This window comes from Pelophylax lessonae, assembly GCF_965119305.1.
Source record: "Pelophylax lessonae genome assembly, chromosome: 4".
In the NCBI taxonomy this organism is placed as follows: domain Eukaryota; kingdom Metazoa; phylum Chordata; class Amphibia; order Anura; family Ranidae; genus Pelophylax; species Pelophylax lessonae.
In genome coordinates, this window is record NC_138771.1 from 215446845 (window position 1) to 215467507 (window position 20663).

A 20663-nucleotide genomic window follows, 5' to 3' on the forward strand; every position below is an offset into this window, starting at 1 on the left:
ATGCTCTTTAATGCGCTAGTGCGCTAAAACTTTAGTTTTAGATCATCAAAGTTATATACTGTAAATCTTTATCTTAATATTTTAAATATATTAAACCCACAGTTGTTTTAAGCACACCAAGCAGTTAGAAAAAAGATAACACTATACTAGTGTATCTCCCCGCGCCTCAGAAAAGGTTTTGTTTAAATATAAGATAAAAATATAAAAAATGTGTGTGATTAGTGAGATATAAATATAAAAATATATATTGTGTGGCAGTAGCTGTAGATTTAAAATGGATGATAGAAAAATAGCCTAGGCTATATACAGCGCTTGCCACAGAAAAACAATTAACTTAATGTATGTGAACAATGTTGAAAACTTATCTTTACAGTATAAGTGAAAATACAAATCAATTAAACACATGAAAATTAATAAAAAGTTCCAAGGAATTGATAAATAGATAAATAAGTCTTTTCCAGTGGTGATCAATCTATGTGAATAAAATAAATGTAAAATTCAATAAATAAAGTCTTTTCAAGTAGTGATCAGGTGCAAAGTGCTTTGTGCTCAATAAATAAAAGTTTGTGACTTTTGTGACGTGGATTCCTCTTTTCCTGTGGCTTGTGGTAGAAATAAATGACTTGCCAGAATTGTTGGGTCCTATGTGCTGTATAGCACTAGGACCTACAGCGCTTGGAGGCCGTTCAGGGTGGATTGGGGATCCCCTTTGTGGATGATCCTGGTGGGATACAGGTTAGGTTCCTCCTTACCCGATCTCGATCCTCAGGATGTGGGGTTAAACGAAAGGCTCCAGATAGTGTATTATCATTTTAAAAGTTTATTCATCAAATATTCATAAAAATCGGAGCGAAGAAAGACTCACACTCCAAGTTTGCAGGCAAAGAAACAGCTTACAAACACCTCCTAGCAGAGTGGCGAGCGGAGTGTTCCGGCTTGCGTTCCACGTGGTGCGTAGCGTGCTGACGTGCGTTCCACAACCTTGACGCGTTTCGTCACTTCCTGTGACGTTTTCAAAAGGCTTTTCAATTCCTTGGAACTTTTTTTTAATTTTCATGTGTTTAATTGATTTGTATTTTCACTTATACTGTAAAGATAAGTTTTCAACATTGTTCACATACATTAAGTTAATTGTTTTTCTGCGGCAAGCGCTGTATATAGCCTAGGCTATTTTTCTAACACTCAGCAGTTGATTTAGTCTCTTACTGAGTATGCAGCTTCTTTATGTTTTCATTCTTGCTTATGTTCCTGTTTAACCTGGTGACCATTACCCCAGGTTTCCTATTTCAGTGGGGCTCCTTGCAGCATTTAAAGGTGTGCCTAATCCCAGGCAGGAAGGAAGGACGGTGACCATCCCAGGGGGGACCGCAGGAGTTGTAATGAAATCCTACAATATTCAACTTTGACGTGAGCAGGTTTTTCCCCTGGTGTTGTGGTGCTCTTTTTATTTAGTAAGGTGATTGAGGAGCACAGTGGTGAACTATAGGCATAGATGGACTGTGTTTATGGTCTTTATTCTTGATTATCTGGATGTAAAGGACTTTATTAACTACACAGGATTAAGAAAGTATAAAGAGGTGTATAATACTCAGTAGCACTGCAATATAAGAGCCACTTTGTATGTTATATTTTAGTGTGGTAGAATCACTAAGGAGTGTATAGCAGCAACTGAAGAGTTTCAGTATAATTTTACACAAACCATAATTTGTCACAATTTTGTGTATTTATTAATTTATTTATTTTTTGATCACGTGTTGGGTTATAAGGATCACCTATTAATAAATAGCAGGTAGCCCTGATTTTATTTAATACACTGGGTCTGAATATTGATGGGCGTTTTGACCAATCCCCAGGCAGGAGGCCTGGTAGGGTGGTAGGACAGATTGGAAGATGGAGTGCTAAGGTTGAAGTCATAAGGCCTGGGAGGGGACCCCAGGGCTGGGGGGCTCTGCCTCCAGGCTGGAGCTGAGGAAGGAAGGAGAGGAAGCTGAAGAGAGGGACCTTCACCAACCTTCAGCCTCATACAGCAGACACCATGTCTAGCATGGAAAGATCTGTCCAGCAGGAGGCCTGAATAGCAGTCTTATCCAAGGCAGCATGACTGAAGGGACAGTGGAGTACCTCTACATCCCCAGGGCCTACAAGGGAGAAGGCTACCAGATGCAATATCCAGCATGCTTTCATTGGAACAGTGTCACAGCTAACCTAAATACCTTGCTCTGGGACACTTTTCAAGGCAGCCAGGTGGGCTGGTATTCTGCAGGTGCTGGGACTGTGAGTTTCATCAAAGGGACATAGAGCTCCTGTAAGTGTTGGGACTTTGCTATATTTCACCAAGGGGACATACAGCTCCTAAAAGAGGAACCGTGCTATTGATCCACTAAAGGATATTATTCCGGAGGGATTACAGTTCAGGATCTGCTGACCTCAAGTTGTTCTATCAGGATCTGCTGACCTCAAGTTGTTCTATCAAGTCGTTGGGCATCCCATATATTACCTCATCCCTATCTAAATTGTTTTCCCTCAATATAACAACAAAAACAAGCCCATGGACTGGTTACTGATTCTGTGTGGAAGTTGTAGAATGTGTGTTGCCTGACTGTGCAGTAATAGGGGGACCCAACAATCCAGAGGCCCTCTAGGGGATAGCTCTACATATATATATATATACTATAAATATTTCCTCGGATGTTGGAATTCTCCTCATGAATCTATGTTTTCCAACAGTATAAAGCATGCATTTTGCTGAATAAAATTGCATTTCGAGTAGAGATCAAATTTACAATATTTCGATACTCTCTCATAGTAAAGCTTTAATCTTATCCCCAGAAGTCGTCATAAACTTTTATTTTAGAAAGTTTGTAGTAATACTTCTCACAAGGGCATAGCATGTTTTTGGCTCAGGTCCTACTTTTTTGCTTGCAAACTCTGGTTGTCAAAAGATTACAATACATACCATATATGAGTTATGTCAAAAAGGTCAAATTGTACTTGATTCTTGTTGACATAGCTGCTTTAAGGCTTGGGTCTGCTATAGCTCCCCCCAAAAAACAGGGAACTGCTGAAGAATATGTATTTATATTGTTCTCAGCAAATAGTACATATGCACCAATAGTTATTTAACCTCTTTGCAATTTTTTGCTTCTTTGCCCTCTTCTATCTTTTCCATCCCCTTTATCTCCCTTCTTGCAGTCCCTACCCTCCCCCTACTTTTCTCTATATAATAAGATTTTAAAAGGCATAATTATTTTTTTATGTAAGCGTTTATGAGTTTAAATCACTTTTTGATAAAATGTGTAAAGCCTTTTTGCTGTTAACCTGTCCTGTTCTTTATAAGATATGTCATGTTTACATTGGCCCAATAACTTGTGACACCCAGCCATAATCCTAGATGCACTGTGTCCACTAGAGACTGAATGACTAAAGCCCCAGAACAGTAAACAGAACATTATTTTCCACTGAGAGGGGTCAGAAACTGGAAGTAGTCCTATCCTAAACAAACACTCTTTTCTGCATGTGAATTTGAATAATCTGTAACAGGTCATATAAATGACAGTCACAAAGTATGCCTCTGATCTGAAAACCTTCCGTCTCTAGAAGATGCAACATTTTGGAGCCCTGCTAAGCACATGAAAAGAAGATCATATGAGCAAACACAGATGTAAATGTGGTTTATGCCAAAAGACCAATGCTTTTGATGTTTTGTTAGCACGGCTTTTTGTTTTACTTATCATCATAAACCTTTGCATGAGTCAGAATTATGCAATAACATCCTTATGGAATAGTATTCAACTTCTTAACTTCCCTGGATGCAGAAAAGTGAGAAACACGAAGCATGGCTGATGGTGCTGCTCATGGAAGCAGAATGTATTTCTCTATAAACCTTATCTACAGTTTCACATGCCTTTTTTCATTGATCCCTTATTTGCAATTGCGTCTTGGCTATGCCATACACATCATCTGATGCCACTGAATTTTGCAAATATAAAGTTGGATATGTGTAAGTTGTTAGACATATGAGGCAGTTCCAAATTCAGGAGATTTCTGTAAGACTTTCATTCGAGAATGTAGGGTTGGGTTAAAAAGATTAGAAGATGGTTTGGGAATTTTGGACCATTTATGCACAATTTATGGGACTTCTCTATGTCCATTAGTCTATAAAGAGTTACATAAATCAGTTGGTGACAATTACAGTAAAGATATGCCCCATATTGTGTTCTTGAATTTGAATTTGGTGTTCTGCTTTGTTGTGCAGTTTTCCGTAAAGGATTTTTCTGTGTTCCCCAGTTTCAGGTTTCTCTGCCTAACCAGTGTTTAGATAAATATCCTGCAGCAATCTACAGAATATTAGATAGTGTAAGTATGTAACATAGCTGTAATGTAGCACATCATATCACACAGTGTCATCATGATATATATATACACTGGTACCAAAAAAGGATTAAATAATCAGTTGCCATGTCCTGTAGTTAAATGATTTACATAAAGCTAATATCTTGCATTTGTAGATGTGGCTCCACCGCAGTGCTTTTTCTCCTCTCATCCTGGCTGTGCTGTAGAGGGATCCATTCAAGTATCTGTGCCACCTGTCCCACCCGCTGCTGTCTGGGCCCCCCGTGTGTCCCCCCTCCACCCACTGTCCAGCCCCCCCTGTGTTCCCCCCTTCCCCACAGTGCTGGCTTCCCTCCTCTTCTCTCCCACCGCCAGCTGCTGAGGGCACACAGGAAGATCATTTCAGGATGCAGATGGGGAGCAGGGTGGTAAATGTGTCCTATTTTTCAGCTCCTTCTTTTCCTGAATGAACACAGTGAGCGATCGGTACCAATTGCTCACTATGTTCATTCATCACTGAAGCAGTCACTGAAGCATTCCTCACTGAAGTTTGTAAATTAAAAGAAATCTTTAAAATGTTTATTATTCATTCATATTTGCAGCTAAAGCTGCAGAGAAAGAAACTGAGGAATCTGTGTCCTCATTTTCTTTCTCTGGCTCATAAGTGAGACATTAAAGCGGAAGTAAAGTCTTCTTGTTTAATTGTACTTACAGGTAAGCCTATAACAAGTCTTACCTGTAGGTACCGTGAATATTTCCTAAACTTGCATGATGTCATTGGCACATGCGCTTCCAAAGTCTTGCTTACTATGCTTGACCTTCAGAGCCCGTGCTGCAAGTGGCGGCTCCCGCGCGCCACTCACTGCGCCGAAGCCCGAGAACCCATGAGAAACACTGGGGAAGATGTCAGCCGTCTCAGCGGTGTGTCGGTGCCGCTGGAGGGCTTTGTTCTACGGTAAGTATTTTATAATAAGCTAGTAGGAGATGCATGCTAACTCATTATGCCTTTGTCTTACAGGATTTTTTTTGGGGGGTGGGGGATTTTTTTTTCTCGAGGCTTACACCCACAAGGGTGTTAAAACATGTACAATAAATATAAATGTCTAAAAAATAATTAAAGAAAAATGAAGGGCTCCTTCACATGTGCTTTGCTCTCTGAAGAGCTGTCAGTATTTGAATTACTCTTTAGAGAGCATTTGACAGGAGGTGAGGAGGTATTTCACCTCCTCATCAACTGCTATAACCCCGCACTAGTGCACCACAATCATATGCTTTGCAAGTGATTGTGGGGCACTTATGCCTCGTTTCCACTGAGCGGATCGGTTCGGATCGGTTCGGTACGGTACGCTATTTTGGGTGTTTCCATTATGAAAGTAGCCCATACAACTGAACCAAACCGCGCCATTCCTGGTCCTGATTCAGATGTAGGGCCATAGGAAATGGTACGGTACGGTTAGGGCGGAGCTACTGGCGTCATACGATAGATTCCACTGATTGGCGGACAGGAAAACTTCAATGCTCACATCAAATGAAAGAGCAAAACAAACACCTCATTTGGTGTAAACCCCGCATGGCCCCTGGTGGCCCAACTTGCAGTGGAAACGCTCACCTGAATAGACCGGACCATTCTAACCCTCCCAAACTGTACCGACCCGAACCGTTCCGCTCAGTGGAAACGAGGCAATACAGAGCAGCGCTATTCCATGGAATGGGTCTGACGGGGTATAATTTCTGCCAAGGCTGCATAGCATTGCAGCCATGGCATGTGCACACTCCTAGTTGCGGCCTCTGTTGCTAAAAGGGGTAGCGGTTAAAGAGAAAAGAAACATGGGGTTTTACTGCCCCCAACCTTACCTGTGAAAGAGCCCTAAGGACGCTTATACTTATAAGGGCGCAGTTACTCTTCCCATGTGAATGAATAGATTGTTAAAGCATTTGGAACTGCTTGTTACTCAAACACAGCTGCAGGTCCTAATTTGACAGGTGTGCAGGTGGGGGTGAGTGGCCCTGAATGCACACTGTCTGTTTTCAGGGCTGTACACCTGCACCCACATGTCTGTCCAATTATGACCTGTGGCTGTGGATGTGGCATGGATGTCACCAAGGCCTTTGGAATGTGGGTATCTTTGGAGGTACCTATTACATTTAACAATGGGTACAACTTGTATGCGCTTATTGTGAAACCTGCATTAAGGCCAATGGCTTATGCTTGTTTTCTTTCACCCTTCAGAGCTGCACCCAGCAGGAATGCCCCTATCTCTCCTACTATTTGTCCAGGCCATCGAGCCTGTTTTGCATTGTTGCTTCTAACTTTGCATTTGTCTAGTAAACCGTTCTGTCTGTCTGATCATTTGACCAATTACCCATTTTGTTAAATTTGTACTGTTAAATGAAAAATCAATCAAAGCATTAATATTTTATTATGGTGTACCAACTGTTTTGTGTGGTCAAATATCTCATATCTATATAGATCTCTCTCACTAAACCATACTCTTAACTCTGACACTGTACAAGTATGAAGGAGGTGAAAAACTCTTGCATTATTTGAATACTTTGCATTCTTTTTTCTTTCATCTTTTCATTTTTGTCTTTAACATATGTAGGTGAAAGTTTCATTATCATTATGCTTTTAGCTTCACATTTTGCAGTTTAACAGCTGGCAGTAAATGTTTTTTTGCGGTGAGTTAATAGTTCCTGATTATGCCACAAGTTGATGAGAAAAAGAAAGTAGTAGAGGCACTTACTGGTCTCGAACATGGCAGGAATATGTGTCTTGGCCTTAAGAGTTGGCCTTAACGTAATTGTAAGGTCTCATGTTTTTTTTTTTTTTTTTAAATAACAAACATGTTATGCCCCGTACACACGTGCAGATTATCTGCAGACTTTTGTCTGCAGACTTACCTTTTCTATGTAGTGCAAGGGCCTGCCGGATTGCATACAAATTGAAAGTGTTTAGGTTTGACCTCATATTATATGGTTTTGGTAAGTCTGCAGATAATCTGCACGTGTGTATGGGGCATTATACTTACCTCCTCTTTACAGTTGGTTTTGTACAGAGCATTCTACTTTCTTAGTACAGAGTTGTTAATAACGTAATCTTAGTTTCGTCTTCAAATATCAAGATAGCCACTATTTTTTTTTTCCATTCAGTTAAAAAAGCATAAGAACAAGCGATGAGCGAATCTGCCTGGGTTTGGCAAATCTTGTTCAATACAGTATTTAGTGAGGCGAATAGCATTGAAGTTTAAGTTTGCAGCTAAATTCTGGCTATTTTAAGAACTTTGGCAAACTATTGCAAAAACAAAAAAAAAAACAAAAAAAAAAAATTGGGAAACTGGGCACAGTCATAGGGGATATATACCAAAACATTAAAATATACTGTACAGCAGGAGATGGGTCTTTTCATGCAGCTTCAAGGACAACTATGAAAAAACACAAATTCTTTAGAGTGGAAATGCAGGCAGGAAATTGTTGGTGAGTGATTTATCTCTAATAGTGTTTATCCCATATCTAGATTGCTGCTGTGTCGTGTAAAAATTAAACTTTAATTCATCCTGGATAGTATATCTAGGGCTGTGCTTTCAGCATTGCAATATTGAGAGCCGCGACTATCATACATACTGTAGAAGCCATTCTTTCTTGTCCATTCACAGAATGACTTGTTTTCTGGGAACCCATGAATAAAGAACTCTAATGCCCCATACACACGTGCAGATTATCTGCAGACTTTTGTCTGCAGACTTACCTTTTCTATGTAGTGCAAGGGCCTGCTGGATTGCATACAAATTGAAAGTGTTTAGGTTTGACCTCATATTATATGGTTTTGGTAAGTCTGCAGACAAAAGTCTGCAGATAATCTGCACGTGTGTATGGGGCATAAGGCTTCTGTGTATGAGAGTCATGCCCCATACACACGTGCAGATTATCTGCAGACTTTTGTCTGCAGACTTACCAAAACCATATAATATGAGGTCAAACCCAAACACTTTCAATTTGTATGCAATCCGGCAGGCCCTTGCACTACATAGAAAAGGTAAGTCTGCAGACAAAAGTCTTCAGATAATCTGCACGTGTGTACGGGGCATCACAGTACTCATAGTCACAGAGTTAGAAATTCAGCACTAGCTTTACTTTCTGGAATGAATGAAAGTATGACATTTATCCTACACAACATCGATCTGGATGTGGAATAAACATCATTGGTTGTAAATTTTTTCCACCAAAAAGTCACAAAATTTCTCTGCCTGGAGTTCCAAATTAAATAACATGCTTAGGGGATGCTTTAAAGCTGTACATGGTGTTTTAGATCAGTATGATCTTCACCAGATTAAAACATTTGCGGTCATGAGCTCCAGGAGTCTACACCACCCACCTCAAAAGATATCCATTAATCCCCAGGTACTTGAACCCCCCCCCCCCAGCACAACAATTTGTAATATACACCAAAGTAAGTGACTAAGCAATTTAAAACCACAGAGACCCTCCAGGTTCAACATAGCACCTTGCATCAGAGAACAAAAACAACAACCCACCCTCCCCACCCTGCACTGACCCAAACTTGTGCGGGTATATTTCCCGTTGGACCAACATCTAGACAACTCACAGCCCCACAAATCAGTATGCAAAATATGATAGAAACTCAAAAACAGTAAATCGTATACACCATATTGCCATACTGGGTCCTGTAACTAGAACATAAAACATGTGCGTCTTGCACGGAGCCCTCCCGTCGGTCCCAGCATGGGGGATAGCAATACACTGGGCGGCATGGCGCTCCATAAGAATCTATCCTCCAGCCAGGACTATTGACAGATGGAGTCCTTTCGCAGTTCATACCGGCACCAGAAGGACAGCCCCCCAGACTGTTCCAGTAGTGGGAGGATAATTGAGGGACTGGGGCGCCCTCACAGCAAGCAGCCAGAGCCGAGCCTTGGGACGCACTAAGCCAATGGATGAGATTGGAGGGACAAAAATGTTCTGGATCAATAGCACAGCTTCATAAAGGCAAGGAACATAAATCAGTGAGCACCAAGAGTAAGGGCATATATAGGGATTTAGAGGTTACCAAGTAAAGCCGCAGCTACATAGTGTAAAAAGGACAAGCGAGCTCTCATCGATGGGTCTCTTGGTGTTCCAGCCAGGCGATAACAGCCTCAAGAACCTCAAAAAAGTGAACCCGGTCCTGACCCTCCAGAACTGCATCCCTATCTTTATAGTTTAGGAGCTTGTTGATGAATGTTTGAGGCGGTGCCCCCTGTGGTGGAGGTCTGCCAGATAAGTGGTGTGCCCTCTCCACCACAAACATTGGGGAGAAGGCCTCCCTGCCATAGGCCTTAATCAGGAGCTGTTCCAAAAATTAAGTAGGGTCTGGCCTCTCCGCTCCCTCCGGAAGACCCACAAACCGGAGATTACAGCGGCGCAGGAGATTCTCCATGTCATCCTGCTTCTGTAGGAGTTGACTCACTTGTAGCTACACCCGGTCTGGGACATCCTGCAGCGGGGGGAGTAAATCCTCCAAGGTGTTAAGACGGGTTTCTGTTGCGGTCACCCTGTCCCAAAGCTTCTGAAGGTCTTGTCTCACCAGGGATATGTCGATTTTGACCTCCCCAATCTTCGTTGTAAGGGACGTTTGGCTTGCACAGATAGCTTCTAGCACCTTCACAGTGTCAGCCCCCGTGGCGCCCTGTTCCTCAGCTCCCTCGGCTCGGTGTCTCTCTCTTGTTGTCAGAATTTGCTCAATTTGGCCAAGGAATCCACTGCTTTTTTTGGTGGCGACATGTCCCAGGTCTAGCAGGGTAGAAAATGCTGACTGATCGAGCTATAATAAGGATTGTGAGGGTGAAGGATATATTATAATGGAGATCGTGTCAGCAGAGCTCCTCTCGCTCACGTCCTACTGCATGCTGCTCCAGGCTACGCCCCCAACAGTATGATCTCCACAGACAGTCTCAATGACAGTATACACTGACAACACATAACTGACTGTAGAATTATTATTTATTTTACAGTTAGCTTGTCTTACATACAGCAACACTGTTCAAAACTGATTCATTCAGGTAGGTTTAGCAGTGACATAGGTTTTAAAGAAGTTGTAAAGGCAGGAAGGATTTTTATCTTAATGCATTCTATGCACTAAGATAAAAAGCCTTCTGTGTGTAGCAGCCCCCCTTAGCGCCCCCCCCCCCCAATATCTACCTGTGCTCCCGTCCGGGACTCTCCCTCCTGATTGGCTGAGATACAGCCGCGGCGCCATTGGCTCCTGCGGCTGTCAATCAAAGTCTGTGAGCAAATCAGGAGAGGGGGGGGTGGGGCTGAACGGCAGCTCTGTGTCTGAATGGACACATGGAGCCGCAGCTTGGCTTGGGTGCCCCCATAGCAAGCTGCTTGCTGTGGGGGCAGTTGATAGGAGGGAGGGGCCAGGAGCAGAAATTAAGGACCCTAGAAGGGGAGGATCCACGCTGCTCTGTGCAAAACAAACTGCACAGAGGAGGTAAGTATAACATATTTAAAAACAAAACAAAAAAACAAGACTTTATAATCACTTTAAACTGTTATAGACTCGCTTTAACTGGCAGAAAATAATTGGATTTTAAACACTGTGGTTAGGGGTAGGGTTTTCCATTGAAGGTCAAAGGTTAGGAGGTGTGGCCTCAAATGTCATGAGTTTTGTGTTTCAAGCTACACCTCCTTTCCAGTCCCACCCCTTGCATTAAGCCCAACCTCTCTGCCAAGCCCCATCCCCTCCATTCAAGTGTTTGGAGAAGTGAACCCACAACTCCCTGTTCTCACTGATGCAAAATGATCCTGCTGCTGGCCAATTGCTGTCAAACTCCAATTAGAAATGAAAAGACCACAGATGATACAACAGGGTAAAACTGGCTAGCAGCAGGACATTCTTAATGAGAGAGGATTTCTTGAAATGTACTAGAGAAAAGGCAGGTATTAAATAATTTAGATGTCATAGATGACACAGTAGTGTAAATAAGGCTAGCAGCAGAACAATTTTAATGAGCAAGGCTAGGTCCAAATTTACTAGAGACAAAGAGAAGGGTTTTACGAATTAAGATACTGCAGGGAATACAGAAGTGTAAACCTGGTCAGCATCAGGACCATTTAAATCAGGGATAGTAAAGCCTAACAAGTGTATGCCGAATCATTATTTTATCCAGGGCCGGATTAACATAGGGGCTATTGGAGCTGCAGCTCCAGGCCCCTCCCCGAATATAGGCCTATGCCAGTGGCTTATCGATAGCTATGTGTGCTGTCTTGAAGAAGAAGTCCCCTCTGCACTGCACACGTGAAGGAGAGAAGTCTCAGCTGCTGTTCCTGCCTATGCCTGGCTCCTATCACAGGATCTGTTACACTCACACAGATCCTCAGTGTAAAGGAGATGCAGGCAGCTGTCTGGGGGAGGGGTGCTGATGTCATCCTAACCAGCAGAAGCCCGGGAGAAAGGAAATATTTCATGCTGCTGAAATGAGGTTAGTAAATAGGGAGAGAGGATTGTGCAAAAACTCTCCTGGGGGCTGTGATGATTGTGGGAGAGGCTGCTGCTTCCCCCCATGTAATGTGTTCCCTTTTGCCCACAATGTAATGTGTTATGCCATACAGTGCCCACCATGTCATATGCTGTGCCATGCAGTGTCCACTATGTTATGAGCAGTGCCCACTATGCCATATGATGTACCATGCAGTGTCCACCATGTAATGTGCTGTGCCATGCAGGGCCTACCATTTAATGTGCAGTGCCTATCATGCCATGTGCTGTGCCATGCAGTGCCCACCATGTCACATGCAGTGCCCACCATGTCATGTGCAGTGCCCACCATGTCATGTGCAGTGCCATGCAGTGCCCACCATGTCATGTGCAGTGCCATGCAGTGTCCACCATGTCATATGCTGTGCCCAGCATGCAATGTGTTTTGCCCGCTGTGTAATGTGCTATGCAGCAGTGCCCACCATGTCGTGTGCTGTGCAGTGCCCACCATGTCACATGCAGTGCCCACCATGTAATGTGCTGTGCCCAGCATGTTATACGTTGTGCCCACTGTGTAATGTGCTATGCAGCAGTGCCCACCATGTCACATGCAGCGCCCACCATATAATGTGCTGTGCCCAAAATGTAATGTGTTGTGCCCACCATGTAATGTGCTGTGCCCAAAATGTAATGTGTTGTGCCCACCATGTAATGTGCTGTGCATTGCCCACCATGTCACGTGCAGTGTCCACCATGTCATATGCTGTGCCCAGCATGCAATGTGTTTTGCCCACTGTGTAATGTGCTATGCAGCAGTGCCCACCATGTCGTGTGCTATGCAGTGCCCACCATGTAATGTGCTGTGCCCAGCATGTAATGCGTTGTGCCCACTGTGTAATGTGCTATGCAGCAGTGCCCACCATGTCACATGCAGTGCCCACCATATAATGTGCTGTGTCCACCATGTAATGTGTTGTGCCCAAAATGTAATGTGCTGTGCATTGCCCACCATGTCATGTGTATTGCCCACCATGTAATGTGCTATGCCATGAAGGCCTCCCATGTCAATTGCTGTTCAGTGCCCACCATGTCATGTGCTGTGTTGTGCCTATCTTGTCATGTGCTGCACCATGCAATGCCTACCATGTAATGTGCTGTACCCACCATGTAATGTGCTGTGTATTGCCCACCATGTCGTGTGCCGTGCAGTACCCACTATAAAATGTGCTGTGCCGTGCAGTGCTCACCATGTCATGTACTTTGCCCACCATGTAATGTGCTGTGTTGTGCAGTGCCCACCATGTCATGTGCAGTGCTCACCATGAAATGTTCTGCACCCACAATGTAATGTGGTGCCGTGGAGTGCCCCAGGTAATGTGATGTCCAGTGCCCACCATGTCATGTGCAGTACCCACCATATATTGTGCTGTGCCCACCATATGATGTGCAGTGCCCACTTGTAATGTGCAGTGCCCAACATGTAATGTGCTGTGCCAGCCATGTCATGTGCTGTGCCCACCATATAAGGTGATTTGCCACCATGTGCTGTGTTGTGCCCACCATGTAATGTGCTGTGCAGTGCCCACTATGTCATGTGTTGTGCCCACCATGTAATGTACTGTATCCATGTATCCACCATTTAGTGTGCTGTGCCCACCATGTAATGTACTTTGCTATTACCCCCATGTATTGTACTATACTGTGCCCCCCCCACAGACTCACCTCCCCTCTACCCTTTCTCTCTCTCTCGCCCCCTTAACCCCCTCTCTCCTACCACTCTCTCTCTCTTTCCCCCCACTCTCTCTCTCGCACCCCCTCTTTCCTACCACTCACTCTGTCTCTCTCACCCTCTCTCTATCCCCATTTTTCTCACCCCCTCTTTCTCTCTCTCACTTTCACCCCCCTCTCTCTCTCATCCCCTCGCTTTCAGCCCCCTCTCTCTCTCTTTCGACCCCCTTCTCTCTCTCTCAGCCCATCTCTCACTCTCTTTAATTTATTTTAACAAAAAAATGTTTGCGTTTTCATTTTATTTTATTTTTCATTTTATTTTTTTTCATAAAAAGGCCCACCAAAATCCTCAGCACCAGGCCCATGATGCTCTTAATCCGGCCCTGATTTTATCTATGGGGCCATGGAAGTGCAGTGAATGTGACTGATATAATGTCAGGTGCTTTAGGAGCACATTGTTTTTGTACTTCTTTTTTTTCTCTTTCAAACACTAAGGCTCCATTCACATGTAGGCGTTTTGGGGAGTTTTTCCGCTCTAGGATCAGCTCTCAAAACGCCCAACAAGACAAATCCTATTCATTTCAATGGCCCCTGTTCACATCTGAGCGTTTTGACGCTGTGAGCAAAACGCCCAACGCTCAAAAAAGTACATGAGCTTCTTTTTGGGCAGATTACAGGCGTTTTCCATTGGTCTCTATTCAATCTAAAAACGCCAGCACAAAAAACGCCTGTAAAACGTGGTAAAAATCGCGGTAAAAATAGCCGTAAAAACGCGTGAAAACGCTACGCTCAGGTGTGAATGTAGCCTTAAAGAGATGGTCAGTAACAAGTGAATACTCCAAAGTGCCAATCAACATAATACAAAAAAACAAAAAAAACAAACAAAATTAAATGAAATGAATACTCCAAAAATACCACCCCTGGACCAAACCCCCCCCCCCCATTTATTTAAAAGGAATCCCTGAAAAAAAAAATATAATAAAGACCCTAACACCTATCAACATAGAATAAAAACCAATATACCCCCAAAATACCACCCTCTGAAACAAAAGCTGATTTTTAAAGGGATGGGGCAGCAGGTAAAAATGACTGCTGACATAAAATTAACCACAAAATACAACAAAAGACAAAAATGGCCCATGATAACAAGAACAAATAATGAAATAGCAGCAAAAAGGGTTGATTGCCCAGGAGCTGGCGATCAGGATTAACCACTTGCTGACAAGCCGCCTTAGTTTTACTCTGGCAGGTCGGCTCTGTTACGTGAAACGACGAACATGTACGTCGTTTCTTGTAGCAGTTAGTGTGGGCACGTGCTAGAGGGGGAGCCAATCAGCGGGTCTAGCGGCTGCAATGTCCACCGGGCAACTGCGATCGCTCCCCGTGGAGACAGAACGGCGGTCTGCCGATGTAAACATGGCAGACCGCTGTTCTGTGAGTGATGAACACAGGGATCCTGTATTCCTCCTGTTTAGGAACACAGGACTCTGTGTTCATCCAGTGAGCCCACCCCCACAGAGTTAGAAAGCACCCCTAGGCACACATTTAATCCTTTGCTCACCCCTGGTGTTAACCCCTTCCCTGCCAGTATCATTAGTACAGTAACAGTGCACATTTTTAGCACTGATTACTGTAGTAATGTCACTGCCCCCCCCCCCAAAAGTTTCAGTTAGGTGTTCGATCTGTCGCAGTCCCACTAAAAATCGCTGATTGCCACCATTACTAGTAAAAAAGTATAAATAAATTAAAATGACATAAATCTTTCCCCTAGTTTGTAGACACAATATCTTTTGCACAAATATACACTTATTGTGATTTTTTTTTACCAAAAATATGTAGCAGAATACATATTGGCCTAAAATGATGAAAAAATTAAATTTTTACATTTTTTTTGTGGGAATGTTTTATAGCAGAAAGTACAAAATATGTTTTGTATGTATTTGTGGGAAAAAAAGGACATCAATTTTATTTGGGTACAGCGTCGCACGACGTCAGTTAAAGTAACTCAGTTCCGTATCACAAAAATGGCCTGGTCATTAAGGAGGTAAAACCTTCCGGTCCTTAAGTGGGTAAAGTACAGTTCTCCTTATGGCTATTTACAATTTACTGACACTGTGGATGTTCTATATCCCACCTTTCATTATATGGTGGCTGGATTAATCAAAAGCCCTCTTTTGGCCCCTCTAAGCCTGCTGGGCATAGTTCAAAGGCAATACATTTATTAGGGTAATTTCCTATTGTGGGCTGACAACACAGTCAGTCAGTCAGTGTAGTGTCAGTCCTGCCTATATTCCCTGAGTGATGTCAGCCCTGCTCAGCCACTCCTACCATCTTCTTATCCACAGCATAGATAGGGACTAGTTTACTTGTAATCTTAGATATGAATAGAGAGAGCTAAATAGTCGCCGTCAAAGCTGCTGACAGTTATAAGCATGACTCCCAAAGGCAGAGGCATGATGGGATTTGTAGTTCCACAACAGCTGCAGGGCCCAGGTTGAGCATCCATGCTTTAGGTGCTATAAAAAAAAACACCAAAATTGAGAAAATAAGAGAAGTTTATTGTTACGGTTTACATACACTTTAACTAAATCCATAGTCATGGGTTGCTCTGGGTCCCGAGTGCTTTCCTTCTGGACTGTTGAATTGGAGACCTTTCTTCAGATGCCCATGTTGCTGGCTGGCTGACTGACGTGGATAACTCCCATTGGCTGTCCAATGGTGGGCACCTTATAGGTTCCAGTGGCGTTATGATGACATGACAAGGGGCGGAAACAATCTCAGACTGTAATGGTGGGTCACCAGTCTTCACTGCTCAAAGAGGAGCTGTGAAGGGTCAGCTTATGGCACTTTTCCACTGCAAGTACCGGCTAGTACCAGCTCGGCTCTACTCGGCCCTGCTTGGCCCGGTTTGCTTTTCCACTGCGGTACCGCATGGTATAGTGACGGAACGGTTCGGTACGGTACGGTATAGGTTTGCTTTTCCACTAAAGTAGTACTAAAGTTAAGTGGGTGGGATAACAACGGGGTGGGTGTGATTCTCTGACCAATCAGTGGCTAGTAGTGACTGCATGCAAAGGATTGTGGGATATGGTACCAGTTTGGTACCTGTTGGAACCACAATCGAGTAGGTACTGTTTTTTCAGAGCCGTACCGTACCGTACCGTTCGGTTCCATGCAGTGGAAAAGCAAACCTATACCGTACTGTACCGAACCGTTCCGATCCTATACCATGCGGTACCGCAGTGGAAAAGCACAAAAGCGTGCCGAACCGGTACGGTTCCATGCAGTGGAAAAGCGCCATATGTGAAAGAGGGGGTTTGAAGGTTTATTATTTGTAAATTGGGAAAGGAGGGAGAATACAGAGTTTAAATATGCCCAGAAATGAGCTTTAAATCACATTCATACAGAGAAAAATATAAAGGCTATATTTGGTGTCCTCCTGCTAAAAATTTTGGTTGCCTGGATTTCTGTTGCTTCATTGCTTTCTGAGTCCACATTATTGAAATGTATAGATATACAGAAATGAGAGCTTAGATGCAGCTTACTGCTTTTGAGTATATTTGTAACACAGACCCGATACCGAATGGATTATTTACTTAGTTGCCTGGATTTAGTTTATTTAGTTGTTTGGATTTCTGTGGCTTCTGTGTTTTCTGAGTCTACATTATTGAAATGTACATACATATGGTACAGAGAACTTTAATACGGCTTACTGCTTTATTTGTAGCATATTTGTAATATGGATTATTTCCACTAGCTATCTATCCATTATTTATTTTATTGTTATCTATCTATCCATTATTTATTTGCCTAAATATACTATCAACTCGGAATTAGACATATTGTCTTCAATCTTCAAACTGGCAAGAAATCTGGTCCAACATATCAAAGAGCTCTATCAAAGCGGAGCTCCACTCAAAAGGGGAAGCTCAGCTTGTTTGCTTCCTCTCCCCCCCCCCCATCAGCTGCCACATTTGGCACCTTTTGGGGGGAGATGGTACCTGTTTATGACAGGTACCCATCCCCACTTTGGGGTGGCCTTGCCGCGGCAAGATTTCTCAGAAGTTCGGCCGCCCTCCTCCTTCCACCACTGCCGGGCCATTCACAAAACGCAGTGCGCTTTGGGCACGCGCTGTAGAGTGAAGGCTGTGTTCCCTTACAAGGAATAGTAAGGAAATGAAAAATCAGCTGGGGTGTCCACATTGCTGGATCCCTGGACAGGTAAGGTCCCTGGACCTATTCAGAGAAAGGAAATACAATAAGACGTGTGGCCACTCACTAAAACTAGAGGAAAGACGGTTTAACCTTAAAATATGCAGGGGGTTCTTCACTGTAAGAGCAGTAAGGATGTGGAATTCTCTTCCGCAAACAGTTGTATCAGCAGGGAGCATTGATAGTTTCAAAAAACTATTAGATGGGCACCTTAAAGACCACAACATACAGGGGTATACAATGTGTGGTTAACAGTAGACACACACACACACATCATGGGTTGAACTGGATGGACTGATGTCTTTTTTCAACCTCACTAACTATTTAACTATGTAAGTGTCCTAAAATTAAAAGTCAGCAGCTACAGTATTTGAGCTATTTGAGCTGGAGCTTCACTTTAATGTTGTAGTCATGGAAGCCAATGAAAAGCTGCTAATGCGATGATATTTGGTATCCTTCCATTTTTCAAGCCTATAGCTGGGTATTGTATGGGGGGCAATACTGATGGTTCATACAGTATAACTCATGGGACATACCTAAAGATCTGAGGCCCATGGCTGGATTGCAATGGGCCTCTATGCATAGATCAGTCCCTGTCATCATTATGATTAACTACCCCTGGCTAGCAGGATAAAGCCATTGAATGGATCTTACAGGATCCCCACCCCCCTCCTTCCCGTATATACCCCTTTTTCATCAATGCTACTCTGGAGCAGATCTCCTTTTGACTCTTGCTCCCTCCCTTTCTACCCCCTTTCTTTTTCCTCCTTCTCTCCTGACCACCTTGCTCTTATCGCATTAACGAACTGTTGTGTTCAAATGCTCCTCTTATATCATGTCATATACCATGACTGAAAAATTCCCATGGGGCCATACCTCCCACATGTATTCTCCATCATAGTGCTCCTCCTATCAATGTGTTTTACCTGAGTACTGAGTATTTATATGTACTATTCTTAGCAATGGTTAACAGGAGCCTTGCTCCACATTACCCCTTATTGTTGTCATTCATTCTTTGGTATTATTTCAGTTTGTACAACTCATGGTACAAACTTTTTTGATGGGACTGACCAAAGAGCTGTCTTTTTTATGTCTCCCCTTTACCTGATAATCTATACTAATTTAGATAGATCTCTGTGGGAAAACCCAGTGGAAGAGATTCTGAACAAAAATTGGTGTACTGTACTAAATCAGAATTTAATTTAGTACAGTAAACCAAAACAGACCATAGCTACTGTAGAGCTGAAGAAAGCCTGAAGAAAGCCAAATATCCCCTTTGAGGAGTTTAAATCTTGCATTAAGTTGTGCATGACATATAAGAATATGGTGGCCACACTGGATGATACGTTTTTTCAATCAAATGTCACAAAATCTGTAAGTCCTAGATTACAAACTACTTACCCACTACTATGACTCTACCTTACTTGCTAATTCTTTCTTACTAGAGATCAGTAAGCCCTTCCTCTGGGCATTGTTTATTAGTTTCCTCTCCTCTTCTAATACCCCCCCCCCCCACACCATAATCCTTTTTTACTCCTTCCCCACACCTACCCGTTTCCCTTCTTGGACTCCCCCTATATTTCCTCAGCTGACCTTTCCTGGATACTATTCCTTTTATGTTTTGTTTTGTTTTGTTTTTTTATCACAAAGGTTGTATCTCTCTTAGTTAATTATATCTCTAACTTCAGTTCTGGGATGAAATATCCCTGGGATTGTTATTTCTATTGTACATCCTGAAAGGTGTAACAGATTAATAACTTTTCTTACTGTTTTGAATGATAGTCTTGTATGGCTTTCTATATATCATTTTATTTCAAGAGCATCATGAAGATCATGTATTATCTCTGTTCCAATGTTTTCTTACCTGTAAAATGTTGAAAACTCAATAAAATCTATTGAAACAGAAAATAAAATTTGGCAACCAATGTACTGCTGTACAGATGAAATAATTTTAAATTCAGACCTGTATACATTTTATGCTATTATTATTCCATGATTATTTGCGAAGAAAGAACTGGCATTACATGGAACCATGATTCACAGAACATTTTGAAATATTTGCAAAGACCAACCTATTCTTAGGATGCTCACCTCATATATATACAAATGATTGTACCAAAAATAAATTCAGTTTAGATGACTTTCTGTTGGCCATGACATTATTAGACAGCTATTCCAGAAACGAAACAAAGTAGTTTCAGCCATGCCAGCTGATATTTAGTCAACTCTTTACTTAGTGACACTGCTTGGTACAGTAATGCTTTTCCAGTGAGTCACTCATATTTCTGATAAAAAAAGGCTTACAGATAATCACTGGATTGTAAATCGGAGCTGATTCTACCATTTGACCTAGCTACAGCATTGTGTTTTTCTGTACTCTCAAATGAGTAGTTTCATTCTATTACACACAGTATAAACCAATATCCGGATCAGGATTGTAAAAATAATAATAATAATAATATATATATATATATATATATATATATATATATATATATATATACAGCATCTCATAAAAGTGAGTACACCCCTCACATTTTTGTAAATATTTTATTATACCTTTTCATGTGACAACACTGAAGAAATTACACTTTGCTACAATGTAAAGTAGTGAGTGTACAGCTTGTATAACAGTGTAAATTTGCTGTCCCCTCAAAATAACTCAACACACACAGCCATTAATGTCTAAACCACTGGGAACAAAAGTGAGTACATCCCTAGGTAAAAGTTTTAAAATTGGGCTCAAAGTGTCAATATTTTGTGTGGCCACAATTATTTTCCAGCACTGCCTTAACCCACTTGGGCATGGAGTTTACCAGAGCTTCACAAGTTGCCACTGAAGTTGCCCCACCAATGCTCAATAGGGTTTAGGTCTGGAGACATGCTTGGCCAGTCCATCACCTTTACCCTCAGC